At 38.1% G+C, this 27,354-nt stretch overlaps 2 long non-coding RNA genes across 2 annotated transcripts; one reads left to right on the top strand and one right to left on the bottom strand.

The window, feature by feature from the left end:
• Nucleotides 1-55: 55 nt before the first annotated feature.
• On the top strand, nucleotides 56-2,957 carry LOC129349759 (uncharacterized). Its single transcript, XR_008602871.1, has 4 exons — nucleotides 56-329; nucleotides 984-1,138; nucleotides 1,372-1,530; nucleotides 2,456-2,957. It is a non-coding gene; the product is annotated as an uncharacterized LOC129349759 (long non-coding RNA).
• A 13,121-nt stretch (nucleotides 2,958-16,078) lies between these two features.
• LOC129349772 (uncharacterized) lies at nucleotides 16,079-26,478 on the bottom strand. Its single transcript, XR_008602892.1, has 2 exons — nucleotides 24,771-26,478; nucleotides 16,079-18,998 (listed from the first exon to the last, which is right to left on the bottom strand). It is a non-coding gene; the product is annotated as an uncharacterized LOC129349772 (long non-coding RNA).
• Between the last annotated feature and the right edge of the window lie 876 nt (nucleotides 26,479-27,354).

A 27,354-nucleotide genomic window follows, 5' to 3' on the forward strand; every position in this document is an offset into this window, starting at 1 on the left:
AACACACGCTGTGACGTAACGAGGCCTCGCTCTCGGTAGTCACGTGATTGTTGAGCATGCCGAAGCAGGGATCGAAACACTGTCTCGGAACACTTCCGCTTCAAACGCTCGGCACTGTGTCAAGCAAAGTGGCTCGAGCATAACATCACTAGTTTAACCGCAGTCCCCAAAAGTGTGGCAGCATTTCACGCTTCACAAAACAAAAAACATGCGTAACATGCAAGCTTTACAAAAGTGACATGATGTACGGGAGCACCACGATGATGATGCAGCACCTGAAACGGAAACACGTTGGAGTCTCTGATGAGGATGAAGGAGCTCAACAGCAGGTAAGTCACTACATTATCCTACGTTTGTTCTGTTTTACAGTGAGGAAACGTAACGTTAGTCTCTCTGGTAGCTCTCCTGATGCTAGCGTTTGTTTGTTAGCTGATTAATGACAGTGATAGGGCACGTGTGTGTGTGTGTTGTGTGTGTGTGTGTGTGTGTGTGTGTGTGTGTGTGTGTGTGCGCGCGCGTGTGAAACTTTTTATTTCATTTCTATCAGCTTAAGCAGGGTTTGAATATGCTTTATAAATAAACGTAACTTGCCCACAATGGTGATAATAATTTAAAGATTAAGCCTCAAGTTTAAATTTTCTCACAAAGTCTGAGTGAAGACACTGGTCTGTGTTGGAGTGAGGCAGGATGAACTGCATTTAGACCAAACAGGTGTTTAAGTAACTTATTTAGTATTTTTTATGGTGCTTGTCCTATCTATCTATCTATCTATCTATCTATCTATCTATCTATCTATCTATCTATCTATCTATCTATCTATCTGTCTATCTATCTATATGTGTGTGCGTGTGTACTTTGTGTTTTGCTCTTTGGACTACTTACATGCCTTAACCTAATACTGCAAATAAAAGAAGATAATTACTGAGTTGTTGTAAATTGTGCTGTAATACATACTCATACTATCTTTCTCATTTCATGAACAGCAAACAATGACAGGCTTCATGATGAGAAAGACATCATGTCCACCACAGCAAGCATCTGTCCTGACTGAGAGCATCCTCAGCATGATGGTCACTGACATGAGGCCTCTGTCGACGGTTGAAGACAAAGGCTTCGCTACAATGATCTTATTTGCTCTGTCAGTCCAAATCTTCTCTTTCTGAATAAAGCGGCGGAAATTAAAAATGTGTTGTTTTTTTTATCCGATTCATCGATTAATCGGAAAAAAATAATCGGCCGATTAATCGATTATTAAAATAATCGTTAGTTGCAGCCCTAGTTCTTTGTACTTAATTTATTAGCATGATTTCTTTTGAATATGTTGTGTACAGACTTAATTACTTCTCTGTCTACTTTTCTTACTCCATGTAGGTTTCCCAGAGACTATGGGTTGAGGAGGAATTGGAAGTTTGTCGGCTTAGACCTGGTCTCATTCCATCAGTGTTAAACTTCCTGGCTCATCTTGGAAGAGTACGTGCCAGAAAGACCATGACCAAGCAGCCTTGAGATCTTAGGCAGCGTCTCCCTGAGGTGGGTGTCAACGGTGTTCACTGTCAGGTCTGTGGTAATCCTGTCAAAAAACAAAACAGAAAAAAATCTAGATTATAAATCAACATGTAACCAAAGCACTCTGTGTATAACGCCATAGTATAGGATGTTGTTCAGAAAATGTCAAAGTATAGTATACTTTACTCAAGAATAACATAGTATGGCCTGTAGTTCATAGTACAGCATGTTGGCAAGAAAAAAAAACAAAACATAGATTATTATGTGGTTCAAAAAGTGCAAAATGATAGGATGTTGCCTAAAATTGTCATGTATGATATGTGGTTCAAAAAATGTCATAGTGCAGGATATTGTCAAAATAGTATGTAATTCAAGAAAACATCAGAGTATAATATGTCATCTAAAAAATGCCATAGAATAATAATTTCATTGCACAAGTAAAAGTATAGTAACTTTTAAAACTGTTCGAATTCTTATATGTTGCTAAAAAAACAAAAAAAAAAGTCACAGTAATATGTCAATTAAAAAAGCCTATAGTATAGCGTGTCGCCCAACAAACATCATAGTATAGCATGTCGCTCTAAAAACGTCACAGTATAGCCTTTAGTCCACAGCTGTCAGTAGGTGAGGAGCAACACAAAAACAGTCCAAACGCTGGTTTCCAGAGGGTTAGATGAGTATTTATTTGAAAGAGTAAGTTTACAACAACACAACATGTGAGGGGGTTAAAAACAAATGGGTGTTAGTAAAATAAAAATAAATCAACAGAACTAAAAGTGAACTTCATGTTGACATTGATGGGCATTCCAACCAGGAACAAAGTAAAAGATAATCAATATGAAAAAAAACTCTTCCTGTTCACCTCTTAAAACCCCAAAACACACCGCAGTAGCAGCCTAAACTAAAACTACTAATGGGTTCCCTGTTTTCCTTTGTGAACAATTCAAAGGTCCCTCTCTATCTCCCCACACATCCACCAACCACTGGAACACATCTCCAAAGTTCTGCTGGACCAGCTCAGCTTCCCCTCAGAAGAAGTGCCACCACCTGCCAGATGAAGGAGCCTTTTGAGAGGCAGCTGGCATCGTGATTGGACTGTACTTTGGTCTGTTCCAATCCAGCTTCAGCTCCAGAGACGGCAGGCGGGACGAGTCAACGGAGGCCTGGTGGACGAAGGCATGCAGCTGAGTACAATCCAGAAAACAACAGAGGAGGAGTGCAGCAGCCCAGAGCCAGAACAACCAGAGTAGCATCATATGTCTCTTAGAAAACATCATAGTATAGCCTTTGGTATGAAAAAACGCCATCATATACATCGTATATTGTACAAATAACAAGTCAAAGGAAAGAGACATACATTGTAGAATTGTAGTAATTGTGGGCTGACTGATTTACTGATTATCAGTATTTTATTTTTACTGATTTATGGTAATAAATACATTTAAAAATGGTGCTACTTTGGCTCTGAACCTCTATCTACCTGTGGTCGCTCTGTCTTCTGGAGTGATTTGATTGGTTATACGTCACGAATAAAACTCCTTTAACTTAACATCTGTAAACAAAACAAAAACGTATCAACAAAGTTTTCTGTTAGTTTGTGTTCTTCTAAGTTTAACTCCAAGATTTTAAATACTTTCATTTCCTGCAAATGAATATCTACTCCAAATGTCTCACTAATAATCATTATCAGCCTTAAAAACCCACAAAACACCCCTCTATACTCGACCACACTTAGTACAGTCCGGTTCCCCCTTCTATAAATCTGCTTGGAATCTTCCACTTCCTGTTTGTCAAAGTGGCCTTCTACCTGGACAGGTTTTGTTGGAGCTCATGCAACAAACATTTTGGGTAACTGCACTTTAATATGGATGGATGACACTGAATTAGAGTCTGTTTTAATGAGACTGAGTTAAGATGTGTAGCTCTGTCATTAAATAGTAAATTATTTCTCAGAATTCACAGAGAAAAGTCTGAAATGTTTGCTAGGTTAGCGTCCCACATGTTCTTTGGCTCAGCTAAAGCTAACTCTCTCCAACTTCTGGATCTCTTGAGTTGCTTGTTGTTAAAATATCTTGCTAGAGGTGCTGAAGCTCAGAAAGTCTGAGATGTTTGTTCAGAATAAGCTCATTCTCAAGTCTTATCTGAACTGTCTTCTTTTGTTTGAACTTTCCCTAAACTTAGGAGTTAATGACAGAGCAGCACATCCAGACTCAGTCTCATTTATGTAGAGATTAAACTTCAGTGTCATTCAGTGATGTTAAAGTGCAGTTTTTCAAATGTTTGTTGCACATGCTCCCGACCAAACCAGTCCAGGTGGAAGATGATGTGAAGAGAAAGCTCCAGAGGATGAATATCACACATTTACATTGGAAATTAATGTCCTTTAATTAGACATTGTCATGCAAAAGTTGGATTTCCCTTTAATGATGTTCAAATCTTTGTTGAGTGTTTTGTTGATGTTGGTTTCTAAATGTTTTCTGACACTCGGCCCCAAAGATTAAAACCTTCTACGGCTCACAAGCTGCAACAGTTCACACATTATCAACTATGTTTCTGACTAAATTAAGATAAAAAGTGAAAAACTGTCTGATTCCTGCATCATGAATGTAAATCTTTTTGGTTTTTATGACAGTAAACTGAATATATTTGGGTTTGACATTTTATAAATCAAAACAAGAAATGAATTAGTGGACAAAACAATCAACAGATTAATGGACAAAGAAAATGTGTTTTCCAACATACATGGCTGAATTACTCCAACATTACAAGATACATACAATTTGAATTCAATTTTATTTATATAACGCCAAATACAGGTCAAATTGTCTCAAGACACTTTATTTTTATATTTTTTGTCATATTTAAAATATGACAAAGTAATAAATTTAAACCTCTTGACTAATCCACTTTATTGGTTTTTAAGAGACTAATCGACATCTAAAATAACTTTTTCCACTAAAACTAATAAACATGAGGTCAAATAGAAGGAAGAGTTTTAAATACTGCAGTCCCACGATGACAAGAATAAAGTTTGTCAACAAAAACTAAATCTGCTGGTGGATTCCATTAAAGTCCTAATAAATGATAATAAAGTGTGATACGAAAGGTTTGTGGTGCTAAAAATGTCAAAGTAAAGATACCAAGTTGAACATCTGGATGGAGGTTGATAAAAGTTAACCAACTCCATGGATTTTATGGATGGTGGTTAAAGACCTGCTGTTCTAGTCGTCTTCCTTCTAGTCGCTGTAAAAAGTCAGTCCATCCTGGCTGACTTCAACACCTCTTCATGACAACTTGTTCTGCCTCGGACCTGGTGGAAACTCCAGAAACTGGGGAAAACCTGTGGAGACTCGAAGAACTCGTGGAGACTCGAAGAACTCGTCGGGCGGGGGAAGGTGTGGTGGGTGGTGGGGGGAGGTGGGGGAGTAGAGGAGGGGAGGCCGCCACCCACCTCCCCGCCTACTCTCCGCCCTGACTCCACCCAGACTCCGCCTTGGCTCCGCCCATGTGGTCACTTCAGGAACTACGATGTCAAAGGGACGACGAATTTATTTCTTTTTATCTGATCTGTAGCTCAGTGAGTTAAGGATTTGCCTATGGAGCTGCAGGTCGCTGGTTCAAGACCAGACCCTTCTTAAGTTTTATCAAAATTCTGACAAAGACAAACAAAGAAAGCAGTCAGCAGCGGGTCTTGAACCTGCGACCCTCCGCTTGGGAGTCTGTCTACTTTTCCCCTGAGCTACTCGCTCAGATACTAATTCTTCTTTTTTTTGCGCATTTATCATCTATTTTTTCCCATTTTTGAGTTTTTTTTTTAACTCGAGTCTCGACTCGACCGTTTTTCTCAGGAGGTTGGACTTCAGCCTTTGTGCTGGAGGGTGGAACCCTCAGTTCTAAGACTTTCCAAAGCCTCCACACCTCCCGAGTCCTCAGGACCTGAGCTTTCAGACAGTCTGAGGGCTGAAATTTTCTAAGTCCCACAGTAGTTCTCTGTTAGATTGAACCTTCAGACAGTCCAAGGACTGATATCTTCTAAGTTCCTGAGTAGTTCTCTGTTAGTTTGAACCTTCAGACAGTCTGAGGGCTGAAATCCTCTAAGTTCCTGAGTAGTTCTCGGTTAGATTGAACCTTCAGACAGCCCAAGGACTGATATCTTCTAAGTTCCTGATTAGTTCTCTGTTAGTTTGAACCTTCAGACAGTCTGAGGACTGAAGTTTTAAAAGTTTCTCAGTACTTCTCTGTTAGTTTGAACTTTCTGGTTAACAGAAGCCTTAAAACTTGTGACCATGAGTCTTGATTTCACATTTAGATCATCCATCTGAGTTCTTCTCAGACCTTCACCTGTGGGTTTTTTAGAAATCCTCAACAAACTTCGATTCTTTTCACTGAACAGTAAAGTTTGTGGAGATCAGAAGGTAACATTAGTTTGATAAATGCCTTCAACTACTAGTAGACTTTATCTGGAAAGCAGTTTTCTGAAATGAGTTCTTAGTAAATCTGTCCACAATCAAACCAAGAACATAGAAAGAGGAAATGTTTGAAGAAACAACTTGATGTTTTCGTTTCAGACTAGAAAACGCTTTAAGACCTTTTCTATTTTTGCTCTTTTTGATCGTTTTATTGTTTCTTCTGTTTAATTTGATCTTCTAAAGTCTAACTGGTGTCTTTTCAAATGTTTTGTCTTTAGTTTGATTCTTCTTAAATGTTTAGTTTTGCTCTTTTCTCACCTTTTATTCTTTTCTAATGTCTGATTTGATTTCCAAATGTTTTGTCTTTTTAATGTTTAATTGTATTTTCAAATGTTTTATCGGCTTGTTTGAGGTTTTTTTCCTTTCCCAATATTTAATGTTTCGATCAAATCTTTAAGGTTTTTCTTTTTAAATGTTTTACCACCTTTTAATGTTTAATTTTCTTTTTAAATGCTTCATTGTATTTTCTGTTCAATTCTTCTTTAAAGTTTTATTGTCTTTAAGATTTAATTTTCTAATTAAACATTTAGTTTTTTTAATTAAATGTTTTGACTTTTAAAAGTTTAATAATCTAATTATTATTATTATTATTATTAATTAAATGTTTTGTATTTTTCTAAATCTGTAATATTCATGTTTAATTGTATTTTTTTAAATGTTTAATTATCTAAAATATGTCATCTTTAATGTTTTAAGATTTTTGTTTAAAAATTTTTGTATAATTTCATAATTACATGTTTTGAATATTCTGTTTAATCATCTAATTAAATATTTTGTCTAATATAATTTAATTGTATTTAATGTTTAGTTTTCTTTTTAAAAGTCTTATTATATTAAATGTTTTTTTCTTTGATTTAATTGTTTTTTTTACTGTAGTTTATTTCTTTAATCTTTTTTTCTGTCAAGATTTTAACCCCAATCTTAAAAATGAAACAAACCCTTAAATCACAATGAAAATACTTCTGTTGTCACAATCATGAGTTAGTCAATTATTTACTTTATCAATTCAACTTTATTTGTTTAGCACCTTTTACACAGACGACAAAACTAAACAAGCAAAGAGAAAAAACTATGATTAAAACTCAAAAACATTTCTTAAAAAAAAAAAAAAAAAGCTGTAACGTCATAAAATATGTTGTGTCCAGAGGATGGAGGGAGTTTATTCAAGTCTTCTTGGGCTCACATGGGAAATCATTTAAAATATAAACTTGATATTCAGTCTAAGGAAACTGCAGAGCGACAGAAGAACCAACAATATCTCCTGTTTTCTCCTTTAATGAGTCGATTCTTCTTGTGCTTTCAGACCAAAGAACTACAGACTCTTCACAACCTGCTCAAACTCTTGGTACAGGACCTCACCACACGGGTCAAGAAGGTTTCTGTCTCATTTCTACTCTGAAGATCACCTTCTCCTGCTCAAACTGCTGACAAATGTTTCTGCTGCTCTAAAGTCTGGTCGCCAGAACTTCCTAAAAACTCTCAAAGTCTCTTCTGCTGCAGATTGCTTTGTAGAACTGTTGCAGAAAACCTCACTAAACCACATGGAGGGGCCTCAAGATAGTCGTCCAAATGAAACCATACAAAAACCAAACTAGCACAACCCAAACGCTAAAGTCTCCTGCAGCCTACCAGAGAACCTCTGAGAACAGAGAATCAGGACAGGAACTCTTACCTTCTGGACAACCAACGCTGGTTCTCAAACAAGAATACAGAATGTGTCTGACCAAAAACCTCTGAAGACTCACTACAGCCAAGATAAAGACACAACTCAGCTGCACCAAATCCACTAATCACTGCACACAGTAGCACCATGTGCTAACTGTGGCTAAAGAACCTCATTTACCAAGACAACTATCCAGTACAAAGCCCTAAAACACACCAAGAGACACATTAAAGATGATTTTACTGCTGGAAGCTGCAAACCAACGCCTAAAGAACAAACTAAAGCAATGGAACCAAACCCGGTTCTGTGGTGGAGAGAAGCAGAGGAAATGTTTGTCTGCAGCTAAATAAAGCAGGAAGACACTGAGCTGCTCAGGTGTTCCTGATAACACCAAGCAGCCACCTGGACAGCCAATAGGAACACAGCTTCCTGGAAGTCCAGAGGGCTGGCTTAGTGAAGGAAATTTAGGTTAAATTTGAAGCAGAAAGTAAACAAAGAAAGTTGAAAACCACCTTCTGATCCCTGAAATCTCTGAGTTTTCACACAAAGAACACCTGAACATGTCAAACTGGTTCCATAGTAGAACCATCATTGTAAAAACGTCATAGTATGGTGTGTTGCTCAAAAAACATTAGGACCCGGCTGTCAGGGGACAAATATGTAAGAAACATGAGAACAGAGAGAACCCAACCAGTAGGTCACAGTTTATCATCTAATCATCTCCTGAAGTCCATATGGTGAGAGACATCAGTATCTGGTTGTTCATTTACCAGAGGATGCTTATAATCATGCTGATGTGGTCTGTACTCTACAGTATTTTAGTGACTCAATAAATACCTAAGTTGTTTTTTTAAAAATGCTTTTCAGTTTTTAATAAACATTTAACAGCCTATATGTGATCAATAAATGGCCTTTGCCTATCTTAAGAAAAACTCACTCAGAACTCTGATATGTTAACAGTTCTAAATAAATCAATAAATACATGCATACACACATAAATAAGTTAATACATTAACTGTGTTAAGATAAGATTTAGATTTTTAAAAAAGTTGTTTATGTTTTTGCAGAATCCAGTATTGCTCACTGGTTGGTCATTACATTTTGTTAGTTTGATTTCACTGTTTAAAATGATGCCACCTCTTTTCAGACAGAACCTGTGATAATAAAACAATACAAAATTTTTAGTTCCGTGTTAATAAAGCACTTAAATCTTTAAGTATGGCTAAATGCTTTTTTCAAAATTAAATATATCACTCCTTAGGTGGTAGTGGCCCCAAGTTCAGTAAAGTTGGAAAGATATTCACAGATTCAGACTTCCAGCATCAATAACTCATTAGATATAGGTTGTCAAAACATAAACGGTGCCTCTTTCCCATTGTTGCAAGGCAGACAATGTGCTACAAGCCCAGTTTTATCAAAAGTAGCTGTCTTTCAAGCTACAGGAATAACATTGGTGTCTATGGAGTGAACAGGGTCCGTCTGCAATTTGCAAAACCGCTGCAACAGTAAAGAGAGACAAATATTCAATAACTTCACTCTTGTACATTGTAGTGTCACTAACATCACTGCAGCCTTCAACTGGCTCCTGTTGACAAAGTGTTTTAACAGAAATGTAAATGCTGTAATTTGATTCTTTTAATGAACCATGTAACTTGAATGGATGTGATGCTGGTGTGACCACAGTGCACACGTCTGATGTTGCTCACAGTGGTCCAAGGGACGCTCAGGGAGTTTGTGTGTTTGCTCAGACTCAGGAAAAATTAGAGGGAACATTGGCTGTAACCAATTCACACATTCATTCGTACGCTGATGACACCATTATCTTTACATCTAGTTCCTCCCTCCACAGTGCCCTATCTGCACTACAGATTAGTTTCAATAGCATTCAACACCCTTTTCTGATCTTCTTCTGTCACTAAACATAAGCAAAATTAAATGTAAAGTTTTCAACAGAAACCTCCCACAAATCGAAAACCCGATCAAACTTCTCTCACTGAGCAGTTCTGAGATTCAGTTTGTGTCCTGCTATAAATATCTGGGAATGTGCTTTCATTTGAAACACATATCAGTACTCTCATCTCCAAAGTAAAATCCAGAATCAGCTTTCTCTACCGCAACAAATCTTCATTCATGCATTCTGCAACTGGAACTACAGTAAAGAACAGAAGTTTACATACACTTGTGAAGGCCATATTTATCATGTTGGTCCTGAGGTTCCAATGACTCCTATAACTCTGAAGTTTCTGTGTCTGCTGCTCCTCACATGAGCAAAGACAAGGACTTCTGGAGGAAAGTTCTTGAGCTTCTGCTCACAGTGATCAGAAATATGTTTGGAGAACAGAAGGTGAGGCCTTTAACCCCACCAACACCAAACCTACTGTCAAGCACGGTGGTGGCAGTATCATGCTCTGGGGCTGTTTTTGGTGGTCTGGTGCTTTACATAGAGTAAATGGAATAACAAAGCAGATTCTTCAGGAAAACCTGAAATTATCAGCCAGTAATTTGGGTCTTGGATGCCGTTGGATGTTCCAACAAGACAACGAACCCAAACACACATCAGACATGATTTATAATTGGCTAAATCAGGCTAGCATTAAGGTTTCAGACTGCTCTCCCTAAAGTCTTGACTTAAACTCCATCAAGAACCTGTGGACTGTGATGAAGAAACCGGTCTTAATCCTCGTGTTGTGGGTCAAAATTGACCCGTTTTAAAGTTTGAAAATGTGGGGAAAAAAATACATTTTCACAGTAAAACTTCTGATGTCCACGTTTTCAATATTTTTGGGAAATTTTTGAACATATTTTGGTGGAAAAAAAAGAAATGTTAAAAATGTTTCTTAAGAACATTCACAAAAAAATTTTGATTTTTGTGAATGTTCTTAAAGAAACTACTAGAAGTTTTACTGATATATATGGAATCACTTTAGATATTTTTAGGATTTTTTGGAAGATTTTTATTCATTTTTTGAAAATATTTAGAAGAATTTTCTTGCCACATTTGGGGATTTTTTTTTTTTTTTAAATAAAATTTTGAAGGGAAACTTTTAAGGAATTTTTGGAATTTTCTTCCTGAAGGTTTTGCAAATTTTCAGAAATTTGGGAAATTTTTTGCTGAATTTTTGGATTTTTTTCAGACAAGGAAACTATATTTTTTGGTGCCAGTAAATGAGGACAACAGGAGGGCTAAGGTGAGGATGACCGAGGGGACATTTCACCAAATATAACCATCGCTGTGTGGATATTTTTGACCCAGTGGATTCTGAGATATTTTCAAAAAAACGATAAGAAAACCAAATGCTTGTTTTGTTTGACTCATGGGTTTCAATGATTCTATCATAGAACATTCAGAGTTCACAGGACGATACTTGTTGACAGTTTAATCAAAGATTCACGAATGCTATCTGGGTTAATACTGCTACCCTCCAGCAGAGATGAGATAAAGGCTACAGAGGTACAAAGACGCCTCCAGTTATGTGATTTATATGTACTTTTCCCACATGCAGTCTTTGATATGTAAAATCAGTCCCCAGTGAAGTCCTAAAAAGTGCAAAATCTTGGCTTTGGTTCTTTAACTGGGAGCTGTGAGAGATGAAACTGAAATGTTTAGCTGCTGCTCGACCTCCTTCATCTCTGCAGGAACGTGAGGTTGGCTGTCTGTGTGATGAATACATTGTTAACATGATAATATCGGCTGACAGGCCATTACGGGGAAATGAATGGACTGTGTCACCAGATGGGACAAAAAAATTAAGCCTATTCATGTTGTGCAGCAGGTAAATTAGAAAACAGAAAGGATTTCCAGGACCGGATTCAATTAAATAACGTCAGTCATCAGGACGGTTCTCGTGAGAATGAAGCCCAAACAATATTTAATCCTCTCTCTTTATCCAGTAAATTAGAGTCATTACGCCCCAATCTGTTGGCCTGCTGTGTGTTTACCGTTAGTGTAGCAGGGCCAGGACATCGTCCACTGGGGGATCGGTTTGTTTTCCACGTCTGTTGACTCTGGGAGCATCAGGAATAGAGTGATGGGTGTCCTTTGCTCTGCGCCGGCCTTTAATTAAATTGCTCCCTCAGGCATGATGGGAGAGGGAATCTGGTTTCAGGGGTGACTGGACCATGGGTGAGGAGGGAGACCTGGAGCTTTGTGAAGATCCAGCTTTGTTGTGTCTCAGCTGGAGGCAAAACAAACACCAAGTGTCTGACTTGACCACCTCGGAGGAAAAGCATCAGTGCTGCAATCCACTGCTTTAACCAGTCAGCTTTACATGGTATATACAGCATATATATATATATATATATATATATATATATATATATATATATATATATATATATATATATATATATATATATATATATATATATATATATATATATATATATATACACAGTATATATTTACAGCAGGGGATTCAAACTCATCTTAGTTCAGGTTCCACATTCAGCCCAGTTTGACCTGTAAAATCACAGCATAGTAACCTATAAATAACCACAATTGCAAATGGTTCCTTTCTTTTAGTGCAAAAATGTTAACATGAACTATCTTTTTACAAGACATTATGAACAACCTGAAATTTCTGAAGCAAAATAACGTAGTTTTAGCAACATTCAGCCTCAGTTCATCATTTCCACATTACAACTTCCAGATCACAGAGTGTCGACAAAGGAACACAACATTTAGTCATCTGGGACTGAACCATAGAGGATTTTACTTTATGATCAAAACAACAAAAGTCAGACAAAAAAAAGACAAAAAGCAACAAAAACAAGACAAAATGTTACAAAAACGAGAAACAAAATTACAAAAAATGAGACAAATGACACAAAACAAAAAAAGACAAAAAATTAGACAAAAAATGTACAAAGTGACAAAAAATGGACAAAAATGAGACCAAAAATACAAAAAAAGAAACAAAACAAAAAATACACAAAAAAACACAAGCAAAACAAAAAGGAAACATTCAACAACTAATAAAGCAAAAGACAAAATGACAAAAATGAGACAAAAAACACAAAATGACAAAAAATTTGACAAATGACATGAAACAAAAGAACAAAGAAACAAAAAAATGAGACAACAAGGAACAAAATGACAAAAATAAGATGAAAAATACAAGCGAGACAAAAAGGAAACACAAAATGACAAAAACATGGCGGAAACGACAAAAGTCAGACAAAAATCACAAAAACAACAAAAACAGGACAAAATATTACAAAAATGAGACACAAAATGACAAAAGAACAATGAACAATCTAGTATTTTACTTCATGATCAAAACAATTATTTTAAATTTATAGTTTTACTAATTTACAATCTGCAGTTAATGTCTTCTCTGGAATTTTTACACTTTGAGGGTCAGATTGGACCCTCTGGAGGACCGCTTTTGGCCCGTGGGCCTCATGTTGGACACCCCTGGTCTACACAAAGGCCTTCATATGTGAAAAGGAAACCATTCCAATCAACCACAACCTTTTGGTTTTGTTGCTGTTGTGCAGCATTGAGGTGGAATAAATGCCTCTTGCTGCTGCTTTTATTGCTTATTTCAGCTGCAGCAACTTTTAGCCCTGTTCAGGTAAAGAGCTGCCGTTTCTCTCTTACACCAAATGTAGGTGTAATGCAAACCCTTCTCCAAATGTTGCTGCCCTCGCTGCTATTAATGTGTCCAACTGCCGTTCCAGCTAATGGAAGGTCCCATTTGCTGTACCTAAGTGCTTCTTCTCCCAGTGCAGCTCTAATGTCTGAGCTCAGCCCTGATGGCTGCCGGCTGGGAGGTGGATTACTGTTTGTGTCCGAGGTAATTTCCACAATCAGACGCTTCCCCTCCATACTAATTTCCCTGTGATGCTCTTCTGGGCATCCAGGCAGAGAGACTCTTTTCTCCAGTTCCTCCCCGGTAATAACTGGTGGAGGTGAGGGCCAGGAGTCTGTCTCCCCTTTTTGGCTGATAACTGGTTTGGCTGAGTGAGTCATGGCTAATTAACTCCTGAATATGATTGTTTATCTGACTTTATGATCTGACTGTGAGCCAGTTAGTCTGCCGCGAGCCTCGGTGTCATCGGTGAGTCTGTCCTGACGCTAGCTCAAACCCAGCAGATGCTCCAGCTGGCAGGCTGCCACCGTTGCTGCTTCAGCAGGCTGATGGAAACGCTCCGTCTATCATCCGGCCCGGAGGGAGGCTCATCGTCTGCCCCGACATGCTCACTCTCACCGGGAGGAGAGGAAGCAATTGGACCAGATGCTGGGGAGAACTCCTCCTGGAGGTCAGGAGTGAAGGACTGCTAAACATGCAGAGTGAAACCATTCATGATGCTGTCAGACGGTGAGGCAGCGCTGCTTTTAAACTGCTGCTATCCTGGCAGGAACATTTCATCCTGAAATGTGTTCTTCAGGATTTTCGAAGCATCACGTCTTCATTTCAATTAGCAATTATTTTTATCCGACAAAATTAGTAAGGGTGATTGTTTTATGTTGCTGACATGTTTCTACTACGTCTGCAGTCTTCCTCAGAGCATCATCCAGCATGTGATGACGTGTTGATGACGTGTGATGACGTCTTGATGACGTGTTGATGACCTGTGATGACATGTTGAAGTGTGATGACGTGTTGATGACATGTTGATGACCTGTGATGACGTGTTGATGATGTGTTGAAGTGTGATGACGTGTCGATGACGTGTCGAAGTGTGATGACGTGTTGAAGTGTGATGACGTGTTGATGACGTGTTGAAGTGTGATGACGTGTTGATGACGTGTTGAAGTGTGATGACGTGTTGAAGTGTGATGACGTGTTGATGACGTGTTGAAGTGTGGTGACGTGTTGATGACGTGTTGAAGTGTGATGACGTGTTGATGACGTGTTGAAGTGTGATGACGTGTTGATGACGTGTTGAAGTGTGATGACGTGTTGATGACGTGTTGAAGTGTGATGACGTGTTGATGACGTGTTGAAGTATGATGACGTGTTGAAGTGTGATGACGTGTTGAAGTGTGATGACGTGTTGAAGTGTGATGACGTGTTGAAGTGTGATGATGTGTGATGACATGTTGATGACATGTTGAAGTGTGATGACGTGTTTATGAAGTGTTGGACAGATCTGTCAGACCGCTAACCTGATAAAAACGACATGTCATCAACACGTCAGATGACGCTCTGAGGAAGACTGCAGACATAGTTGAAGCATGTCAGACGGTAAAAACACTCATCCTTACTTTGTCGGATAAAAACAATTGCTAATTGAATCTAAGAAAACGACAAAATGAACATAATCAATATCTCTTCATTTCATTTTGAGCTTTTGCACTTTGGTAGCTAATTGGCTAAAAGAGGTCACTGTGTGGTTTGCTTTTCATGGCAGAAATCCTGTGAATGCAGCTGAAGCTCCTCTTGACTGATTTCTTCCACTTAAAGGCTAAAATTCAACTTCAGGTGATGAAACCAGCCTCATTAAAAGCACCTCACAGTCAGGGGGAATCCAATTTTTGTAGAGTCCTGGCAATATGTGCAGACTCTCCTCTTCAAAAACTGATTTTCACGCCTACACAAAGTCTATATTTCAGAACTGCTCCACCTTCAGGCCTCTCAGGTTCTTTTAACTGTTCTGGTCAGTAAAGGAGACATCCAGCCTTTACAGCTCCAAAGCTTTGGAACAGATTCTCTCTTTTAATCAAATGTTCCTCCACTGATACTAAGAAAACTTCAAGACGTTCTCTATGGGTTTTTGCTGCTCTGTGGTCTTCAGATTTCATGTTTTATCTTATTTTAGAAAGTGATCTTACAAGTTGTGAACCTCTTTTGTCTTGTTTCAGTGTTTTATAGCCTTTATTTCTGCTCACACTGTTACTTTCATGATGTCTCGACTTTGAACAAAGTTTTCGTTGCTGCCTGACTGATAACTTCTCCAGGACTCCGGTTGTTTTAAACCTGCTATTTAAGTAAATACATCTGATTTGATTGCATGCAGATGTTTTGACTGTATTTTCCATTATGTTGAATAGAAAATATACCTTTTATACCGTTTTTATTAACTTCTCCAAACATCTCAGAAGTTAAATGAAATAAAACTAACAGAGCACATAGAAATGATATATATTATACAAATAAAGGTTAAAATCTTGTTCTACCTACCTAAAGCAATATATACTTTCCATTACAATTTCTTCTTAATTTTTAGAAAAATGAGACCAAACTTCATAGAAATCCACTGATGATTAAAGAACAGCATCACTACCCTCAGGTCTTCTGGAATTCTTTTGTTCTGACTTTTGGTTGAATTAAAAATCCACTGCTAGAAGACCTGAGGGTTCGTAAAGTAAAAGCAAATCTGATAAATCTAATATAATAGATTTGGGATAGATTTGAAATTGCGGCAAGGTGTGCTGTGATGTTGGAACACAAACTATATTTTGTGACACCAACAGAGCGGCAGTACATGCAAGTAATTTGCCATTGAGGAATTTTATTGGTCCCTCAGTGGGGAAATTCACATCATAGCAGTTTGAAATAAATGAAGAATTGTAAGAAACAGTACAAGAAATACAAAAGTACACAATGATAAAAATGACGACTATGGACAGCTTCCACATGTTATGACCTGATGGATAATGTACCCACATTGTAGGACAGCCAGTACTTAGAACTGTACTTAAACATACTGGTGCGTCACATAAAAGTGACTCAACATGCTATACTGTACTGTAAACATCTCATTGTTGTCGAAGTTCAGTGAGGTTGAGAGAGGATGAGGAGGCAGATTCAGAGAGACACACTGGAGACTCAGATGATTTAGGCTGAGAGGAAGGTTTACTGATACCAGGAGAAGTGACACCGACAGAGCAGTAGGACATGCAAGCAACACCAGCTGAGGATTCTCTCTGATCTTTGGGTTTATACTGTAGTTGGCAGAAGGTCAGATTTAGATTACAGACCAATATGGAGACAACTCATCTGCTTAGTCACATCAGAATAGACAATATTTAACGTCCTGCAGTGTCTGACTGTCTAAAGGCCATTATGACCTTAGAAAAGGGAAAGAGTCACTTTTCCTTCACAAATAATGCTAAAATGGGGAAAAAGCTTCCCTGAATCACTTCACACAACTTAAAGTACTGTTGCCTGTTTGGTTTATTAAAATTAATGTGATGGTTCATGTTGAAAGTCAAATGTTAAGAAAGTGATGTGAGATTTAGATAGAAATGCAGCATATTTTTGTTAAAATGCAGCATTTGATTATTATTGTTATTATTGATGATCACAAATCACAGCACAAACAAAATGACCTTGTGCTGAACACAGACATGTGTTATGCACGTGTACGTTATTAACGGATACTGAATCACGTGACCTACATACGTGTAAATTACTCTTATAAAGGTTTGTTGATCAATTCATCACTTTTCGAAAGGCTTTGTTTTGCTAGTGTTAAAATAACCGTTCCCCTCATGCTTTTATTTTGAAGGCCTTTTTTTTTTTTTTAACGTTACAGGCTTTTATTTTTGGCACCATTCCCACGGCACAGGAAGTGTTTATCTAAGAAGTGTTTTTTTGACGTGAGGAAAATTCAGGATGGAAAAGAAAACTCAAACACTCCAACAATTTAATCAGATGTTTCTTGTGTCATTTCCGACAGATAAGTCAGTAGTAGGATGTAATCATGTGATCATCAGTAGGCAACTGATGTAGCATTCACTTGTCATGGTTACAGTAAAGCCCTGCCGGCTCCTATTTCGCAACAGGAAATCCTGAACAAATCCGAGGATGGAGACTATAAGCTGCATCACTGTCTAAATCTAATGAGGTGGTCCTTGTGTCATTTCTGACCTTCCCTGAAAAGTTCATCCAAATCCGTTGGTCTGTTTTTGAGTAATGCTTCACACAGACAGACAGAGAGACAGACAGACGGATTCACAGACAAACGTACGACAATCGTCACATAACTCCACTGCATTCAGTGTGTTTTAGCTCTGCATTTGGGCTCCAGAGGGAAATATCTCCCCATGATCACCGGCGTTTCACTGAGTCTGTTTGCTGCTTTTCTGTAGAGCTTCCCTGCTGTGACTGAAAACACGGTGAGAGGAACCAAACCAGCTGAAAGTCACCAGAAAGTTGAGAAGAGCTGAGGATTCATGACAAGAAAGACTTTTTCACACATGTAAACACCGTAAACCTGATCTCAACCTCGATCTTTGTCATTTTTTTGCATAAATGAACCAAATCTTAACCAAAATTATCTGGTTTCAGGATTTGTAACAATTCTGGAAACCTGTTTTTAAAATGTTGGACAATTGTTATGATTCAAAGTTGAAAGAAAGTGGAAATTAAGTTTCCATTTTTAGAAGAAACAGGCTTTGTCTGACTCCTTGAAGTGCCAATTCAAAGCTAGATCCTACAAGACTGGTTTAATTTTATGCGATCATTTGCTGGTACTTCTTAGTTTCACCACAAAGGAGACAAATTCTTTTATTAAGGCAAAGAAAAGTTTTTAACCTTGACTGGAGCAAAATAACAGAGAAAAGAATTCAGCAGCTCCATTTCTTGTGTCCCTGGAACTATTAATAATCCAGAGGTGAAGATATCTGGAGCAGAAAATGCACCAGGACACAGAAAACCCTAATTATCTCCAACAGTGGAGCCAAAATCAGTTTTTTTTGTAATTTAAAATCCCACTTTTCCTTTGTGAAGCTGTCAGTCGTAAACAGAGCACAGATGGATCACGGCGTCGACGTACATCTTGTCATCAACGTTCACATGGAGACAGACAACCTGATCCTGTTTTGGAAGTATTCCTCAACGATAAGCGATTGGTTTGGACAGATCTCATGCTCAGGAGGCTTTGAAAGGTTCTTCTGTCTCTGCAGCCAGATCAGCGGCGCCTCGGAGGATTGGACCGACAAGCAGCCGCTCAGAATAACGCCGGCTTTCTGAGGCTGGATGATAACTGTGTTCATTTGTGTTTGGTTAGAAGCAGAACAGGTGTGTGTGTGTGTGTGTGTGTGTGTGTGTGTGTGTGTGTGTGTGTGTGTGTGTGTGTGTGTGTGTGTGTGTGTGTGTGTGTGTGTGTGTGTGTGTGCGCGTGCGTGCCTGCGTGTGTGGCTGTGATTTTCACTTTGCTTCAGGGCTGGAAAGCTGCAGTTTTTAGCGTATTTCCAGCAGAGGAAGGATTCATCAAACTGTCAGTGGATTCCAGAATTTCACCTTTCAGCTGGCGAGGAGCGTCAGAGAAATCCTTCATGTCTTCAGCTGCTGCGACGGCTGCAAACACGAACATCTCCTGTGAAGTCATCGCGCAGATGATTGGAGGCAGCTCTTCTCCAGGGTTGGAACGGTTAGCGAAGCCGGCTTGCTGCAATCTGAACGTTTCTGTTGAATATAAACAGGTGAGGTTGGATCATTTATTAAAAACCAGCCTTCAGATTCACGTTCCAAACAGTAATGTGATGCAGACTTTGTCCAGATCTCACCGCCTGCAGGCCAGAAGCTGATCTGAATGATAAAACTTTGCAGCTCAGTGAGGCAGCAGAGATTTTCTTCTCCAGTGAAACCACAACAAATATTGCAAACAGCAGCTCGGATGTTTTTGCAGCTTGAATAAAAAAAATATAATTTAGCAGCTGAATGAGAAGACGATCCCACTGTGGGAAAGGAACTGACCGGTAAATAACCTCCACACAACACGCTGGATGGGTTTGTTTTTACAGAGTTGGTGTCTCTTTTTATTCACCACAAAACTTTTTGGGGAATTCTCTCACTGAGAAACACAGTGAACACCAGTGCATGGTGCCAACAGTCTGCTGAGTTTAGACCAGGAGGAAGCCAGTCTCTCTGAGCTCTCAGGTGTTTGGACCCAGGTCTTGGGGATGTTTTTTGTGATTTCAGATCATCTGTGACTGAAACTGGAATGTTCTTGAATGCAGAGAGGCTAAAGCAGTTGACTGGTTCAGATTTGAGACTCAGCTTCTACATTCAGCACACAGGTCTGAAATGCCAGCCTGGTTCCAGAATAAAAATGACTTGTGGTGCATTTGAAATCAGTGGAGACACCTCCAAAGTGATGGTTGTCCACGAAATACGGATTATCTTCCAATTTAAAGCTGCTTTAACTCTCCTGTTGTCCTCATTTACGGGAAACAAAAAACATTGTTTCCTTGTCTGAAAAAAAATCCAAAAAATCAGCCAAAAAATTCCCCCAATTTCTGAAAATTTGCAAAAGAAGAAGAAAATTCCAATAATTCCTTAAAAGTTTCCCTTAAAAGTTCATTCTGAAAGATCCCCCAAATTTGGCAAGAAAATCCTTGTAAATATTTTCAAAAAAATGAGCAAAAATCTTCCCAAAAAATCCTAAAAATATCTAAAGTGATTCCATATATATCAGTAAAACTTCTAATATTTTCTTTAAGAACATTCACAAAAAAATCAACCAAAATCAGTGAAATTTGGTGGATTTTGGTTGATTTTTATGTGAATGTTCTTAAGAAACATTTTTAGTATTTCCTTTTTCCACCAAAAAATGTTCAAAAATTTCCCCAAAAATGTTGAAAATGTGGACATCAGAAGTTTCACTGTGAAAATATATTTTTTCACATTTTCGAACTTTAAAACGGATCAATTTGACCCACAGGACAACATGAGGGTTAACTGGAACAAACACTCATCAGATGACGTCCATCTCTAGCAAAAATAAAAGTATTTCTTGTTACTAAATGATCCAAATATTCCTGCTTGGGCTAATTATATTTGGAAACTAGACTGTAGTTAACATGATTTATCTGTGGTTTGTATATAAAATAACACAGAAACAGCAATAAAATGAATAGTGTTGGTTCCAAATGTGGTCTGCAGAGAACAGATTATGCTGAACACATAAACGACTTGGGTTGAAAACGGCATCGTTTCTGTGAGACGATTCTCACTGTTCTCAGTAAATCGGAGACTCCCAAACACAGCTGCAGAACAGAACAGCTTAAACACTGTTTCACAATGAAATGATGACACGTTTATTATTCACACTGAAGCTGCAGAGTGGTTTCCTTTAGAAGTGAGTCTGACTTTAGAACCTCCTGCTGATGATAATGAGCTTCCATAAACTGCAGGTGTGGAACTGTCCCCTCATGTTTCTGTGCTTTCTGATCAGTTCACACATGCAGTCATATCATCTGTGTTGTAGTCAGATTATTCTGGTTAATGAGTCCTGTGTTCGGGTTAAACCTGCAGCCATGCTGACATAATGCAGGTCACACTGCAAAAACTCCAAATCTTACCAAGTCTGTTTGTCTTATTTTTACTCTAAATGTCTCATCCCACTTGATTTAAGATAAATTCACTTAACAAGAGACATTTCAGCAGATGGAGGGACTTGTTTTAAGACAATGCATCTTAAATATCTTCTTAAGTCAAACAATCTTGAAATGATCTTGTTTTGAGTTGAATTTTACAAGAAAACTCAAAATAAATTTAACTCTCGTGTCGTCCTGCGGGTCAATATTGACCCGTTTTAAAGTTTGAAAATGTGGAAAAATATATATTTTCACAGTGAAACTTCTGATGTCCACATTTTCAACATTTTTTGGGAAATTTTTGAACATTTTTTGGTGGAAAAAAAATGTTAAAAATATTTCTTAAGAACATTCACAAAAAAATCAACAGACTTTAAAATGGGTCAGTTTTGACCTGCAGGACGACACGAGGGTTAAACATGTAAGAGTCTCAGTGCTCAGAATGGATTATTTGTAGGGATGAATCCACAGTAAACTATCAGCAGACTTCTTAGTTCTACTTCTTATTATTTCAGACCACAGTTCTGCTCTCATCAGTCTCTTTTCTGTTCTACCTGCCAAACACCAGGAAAACCCAGTCAGGAGCTGCTGAAGAAAACTGCATTCATGAGCTGAAGAGCAGGATTTGCTTTTTTCAGACGTTTCTGGAGACAAACAAAAAGAAGAATATCTACTGTAGTGTGCAGGCGAATGTGAATGTTGCTCTTTATCTGTTGAATATTTAAACCAGCAGCTGATTTCAGGTTGATAAAGAGGCTAAATAATGCAGCATTAAATGCAAAACACAACCAGTTAACTTTATAAAGCACTATATTCGTTGTACAGTAGCAGCACGGATCTGACTAAGCAAATCATTGATTTAAACACATCAGAAAAGCCACCTGGAGCCAATTCAAAGCAGCATCACTGCAAACTACTGTATGTCAGTATGAAGAGCATGGTCCAGCTGTGTCACCACCATGATCAACCTATCACCTGCTGCTGGAATACAACTGGTCAAGATGGTCAAGATGGTCAAGAATCACCCAAAAGCAGGTCTGCAATGGATTAATCCTGCTGGAACACAGTGTTGGTGTGTTTTAGATCACGGACTGAGAGGCTGCCATGCAGGAAAGAGGTTCTTCTAGAAACAACATCTGAACCCTCCTGTCGTCCTGCAGGTCAAATTGACTCGTTTTAAAGTCTGAAAATGTGGAACAAAATTTATATTTTCACAGTGAAACTTCTGATGTCCACATTTTCAACATTTTTGGGAAATCTTTGAACATTTTTAGTGGAAAAAAGAAATTTAAAAATGTTTCTTAAGAACATTCACAAAAAAAATCAACCAAAATCCAGCAAAATTCGCTTATTAGAAGTTTTACTGATACATATGGAATCACTTTAGATATTTTTATAATTTTTTTGGGGAAGATTTTTACTCATTTTTTGAAAATATTTACAAGAATTTTCTTGCCAAATTTGGGGATTTTTTTTAAATAAAACTTTTAAGGGAAACTTTTAAGGAATTAGTGGAATTTTCTTCCTGAAGGTTTTGCAAATTTTCAGAAATTTGGGGAATTTCTTTGCTGAATTTCTGGATTTTTTTCAGACAAGGAAATAATATTTTTTGGTGCCTGTAAATGAGGACAACAGGAGGGTTAAACATTCACATATATGGGTGTATCTATCAAATTCCATTAGCTGCTACTTTTCTAAATGGTTCCCTCCTACTGGGTTGAGCAGCAGGCTGTGGGTGGACTGTATTATTATTATTATTATTGTTACTGGGAGACTGTATTAGGAGTATAAATGTGAATCTGGGCGACGAGGACAAACTTTCATCTGCAGGAAACGTTCCCAGACTCCTCTTGATCCTGATGCACCTTGAAAGCAGCCGACGCCTCCCAGCAGAGCGTCTGACGGAGCAGTCAATCAGTCACCGGCATAAAACCCAAACTGAATAAAGAAAATGTGGGGCGGATGCATTTGGAGGAACATAACGAGGCATCGGAGGGGGTGATTGATTGAGATGAGCGAAGGGAGGCTTTGCACAGATAAGACCTTTTAGAACAATTCAATTACTGCAGAGCCTCAGGAGCAGCAGGATGTTATAAAGTCTGATTACCTGAAGGTTGATGAAAGAACGGGAGGGCCGGCTGTAAACACACATTAACTGGAGCATTATTTAGCTTCAGCTCATATATTAAACTATCTTTCTGTTATTAAAGGGGCTGAAAAGAAAACCCTGCATCCATGCATGAGGATGAAACAGAGATTGCTTCTGTGCTGTAATTAGTCACAGCTGAATGTTTTCTTTGCCTGAGATACTCTGGAAATCGTTGACATTTAGCTCCATCTGACACTTTATCTGTCCAATGCCGCTGATTCCTGACAGCCTCAATATGCTGGGAGAACGTGGAGAGGGAGGATGAGAAAGTGCTGCAGGAGGTGGAGTGATCGATACGAACACGAGGTAATTAGTGTAGCGCTCATCTTTCTGTAGGGAGGTGGGCGTTAAAAACGAGGCACTGCAGGGTTTACTGTTAGAGAGCCTTTAAGAAACACCAATGAAAACACAATGCAGGCTGAAAATCAACCTATAACCACACACCACATGGCTTTTATAGAGAAAGATTCTCCTAAATTTTAAATACACAATTGAGTAAAATTGCAAGTTATTTACAAAGATGTTGTAGTAAACACAATTTTCGAGTCATTCAGGACAAATTTCATTTCATTCTGGATTAATTTTCTTTAATTATGGATCATTTTCGAGTCATTTTGGACAATTTTGAAGTAATTTTGGACATGTTTTGAGTCATTTTGAATAATTTTCGAGTTATTTTGGATAATTTTAGAGTCATTTAGGATAAATTTCATGTCATTCTGGACGAGTCAATATATAATTACGAAACATTGTGTATCATAGTTGATATTTTAGTGATATCCAGTAATTTTTTATTAATAAGTGATTGTTTCTGTTACGGGTCTCAAGCGTGAGTCCACAATAACAAAGGTGTGTATGCAACCTGTATCAGGTGGATAAAACAGGAACAATGAAACGTCAGTGCACCGTGCTTCTTTCCAGATTGTTTCTCTGTGTGTTTTATTAAACACATCAAAATCATGAGCAAAGCTCATAAACACATTTCTGTTGTACACATTCCAGTTTTTCATATTTGACTTCTCAGTTCACTAAAGTCCATCATTGCATTCTATTTTCTCACATTTTCAATAAAGCACAATTTCATTCTGATGTGCTACCAGTTCTGTAACACACACATCCTCAGTGACCTTTTTCTTGGTCCAATAAACACTTGTACTCATTAAAGTGCATTAATTTTCACAGTACACAACTGGTCACAATACTGCTGCTTATTTTCAGCATCATCCAAATTAGTATATTTTGTCCTTTTTAATTTGCCAAGCTTGACACTCTACCTCTGTAATAATTACAGGCTACTGAAATGCATTTACTACAAAATGTTTATGTCAACATGTGTAGCAAAATATTTTTAACAGAACAACCATTTTCATGTTATTAACAATCAGTGTTCATTATAAACAGTATTAACCCAGTTGTACTAAGTACATGTAAATCCTGTTAATGTCATTAAACAATGTAAACATTAAACATTCCTAGTGTACAGGAGCTTTCAGAACACTTTGCTTCTGTTTTTCTACATATCGGACCATTTTCGCGACACTCGTGATGACGTCAGCAGGAGAAAACTCTGCCGAGACCGACTAACTTTCTTTGTCTTTATGTATGTAACTGTTTCAACAACATTTCAACACAGAACATTTCACAAACAATCACTCTAATAAAGCGCGGCCTTTTGAGGTAGAGAGTTATAGATTATTCATAGTTACCAACCTGTATCAGGTGGATAAAGCAGGAACAATGAAACATTAGCGCACCGCGCTTCTTTCCAGATTGTTTCTGGAGGAACGTGTTCCCTCGCACCATTCCTAGGTGCAACCGGAACAAAACAAAGGTTCCGCCCCACCGCTGCCTACACAGACCTGTTATTCTTCAGCTTCAATAGCACAATGACAATTGATTTAGCTTTTATTATTATTGACATACATGTACATACCAGACACAATAATGAACACAGTAATTATTCTAAACTTGTACCACATAACTGTGGTCACACTATTTTATGGGTGCCACATTTCCATAGTAAATAATTCTGGAATTTGTGAAGACATGATCATAATGAACATAAAAACATTAGTTTTTTACTTTTCATAAAAATGTATGCAGATATATCCCATGTACTTCAAGAGTCCCTCAGTTATAGATTGACCCACAGTAATCTAAACAGGATGAAATTGTTGTATCTTCTTGTGCAGCGATGATGTGAAGATGGTGAAGAAATTCTCCGCCGACACCGTCTTGTTTATATATAAAAGGTTTATTAAAACAAAGACAGCATCAAAGACACCATGGCATGCCTGTGAGAGGATTCAAGGCCCGACAGAATCACAACTGTTTCTCCTAGCTTACATAGGTGGGTTCTTCACATAAACCCAGCAGGTGATGGGATGTATGGTAACCGGTGCAATAAACTCATTTTAAGAAATCTGGTGTTTAACTTAGGAATTTTTAACATTCCCATCCCCCAACTTAGAAGGCCACCTGGAACAACAGATACCACAAAATAAAAGCGTGTAAAATCATCTCCATGGATTTAACTGAGCTATGTTACACAGATGGTACAAACAGGAAGTGTTAGCCGGCTGACATGGTTGTCTCCTGACACAGCCTGATCAAAAATCACTCCTAGATTTCTACCGTAAGGTTCAGAGTAGCTGTTCTCTCCCACACCGACTCGTTTATTTGTGCTGCTCACTGGACACAGTTTCTGCTGGAGCTGAAAGACTCCAATTAACTGGATCTGGCAGCAGAACCTGGAGAACAGCGCCAAGCGGAGAGTCCAGAAAACATGGGGCTCATTTCAGCCTTCATGAAGGATGCAAATGAGCAGGGAGACAAGATGCAAACATCTGAAGACAAACAAACAAACAAACAAACAAACAGGAAGCGGGTGAAGCTCTCAGCTGGAGATCAGCGCCGGGGGGGAAAGAGATGTTTCACACTTGACTAATTAACTGCACCTGACAACCAACAAATAAATAGTTGGTAGAGCAACAGATCAGGAAAACACCAAGAAGAAGGAGAAGGAGAAGAAGAAGAAGAAGCCATTTATTAGAAAAAAAATTTAAATTCGGAGTGTGAACTTCATGGGATACAAACAGAGATCTGATCAGAAATCATCACCTGCAGGCCAGAAAACCATCGGAATTATAAGATTTTTACAAAGAGCAGCTCAGGGAGGCAGAAAACTACAACTGGATAAAAAACATCTTTAGATGATTGGTTGAAAACAGAAAGTGTCCAATAGAACAGAGTGCATGCTGGGAATCCAACTGACCAATAAATGACCTCTGGTTTTCAGCAGGTTTGAGTCATTAACCCTGCTGTCGTCCTGCAGGTCAAATTAACCCATTTTAAAGTTTAAAAATATGGAAAAAATATATATTTTCACAGTGAAAACTTCCACATTTTCAACATTTTTGGGAATTTTTTGAACATTTGTTGGTGCAAAAAAAAAGAAATGCTAAAAAAATGTTTCTTTAAGAACATTTGGAAAAAAATCAACCAAAATCCAGCGAATTTCGCTGGATTTTGGTTGATTTTTATGTGAATGTTCTTAAGAAACATTTTCAACATTTCTTTTTTTTCACCAAAAAAATGTTCAAAAATTTCCCAAAAATGTTGAAAATGTGGACATCAGAAGTTTCACTGGGAAAATATTTTTTTTCCCACATTTTCAAACTTCAAAATGGATCAGTTTTGAACTGCAGGACGACAGCAGGGTTAAGCTGAACAGAAAAAATGTGTTCCAGCTGCCGTCAGAACAACAGAGAAGGCAGGAAAACATGAGAACAATGAGGGTCAGACTGGAATTAATAGAGTTCTAACGCTGTGAAGGAAACTGGAGCGATGATTGTTTCATCTTCAGTGTTAAGGGGGAATAAATAAGTTATTTTCCATTTAGCCAATGGCTCATTATCTTGTCTGCTGTAAGCTTTGTGTAAATTACACACTGGCCGTTACTCCTCAGTGTTCAGCTCTCCTGAGGAATGAATGGCTGAGAGGCTCACAGCTCTTTAGTTGTTAGTTATTAATACATCAGTCGTGTCATTGGAGCATCCAGGCTTTCATAAAGAAGACGTAAGAGGCCACTTATCCGATGTGGTCTGCTCAGGATGGCTTGGTTTATTATCTTATACGCTATAAATGGAGCTGGAGTAGTTCTCTATGCAGAGGTTAAGCTGCTGAAAGGAAGGCGAGGACGCTTTCTGAGATCATCCATTAAAACATCACAAGTTCTGCTTTTCAAAGCAGCTCGGCCTTTCGAGCATCTTGGAGAGGATGCTGCAGTTTTTCT

The sequence above is a fragment of the Amphiprion ocellaris genome, chromosome 10 (genome assembly GCF_022539595.1).
Source record: "Amphiprion ocellaris isolate individual 3 ecotype Okinawa chromosome 10, ASM2253959v1, whole genome shotgun sequence".
Lineage (NCBI taxonomy): Eukaryota > Metazoa > Chordata > Actinopteri > Pomacentridae > Amphiprion > Amphiprion ocellaris.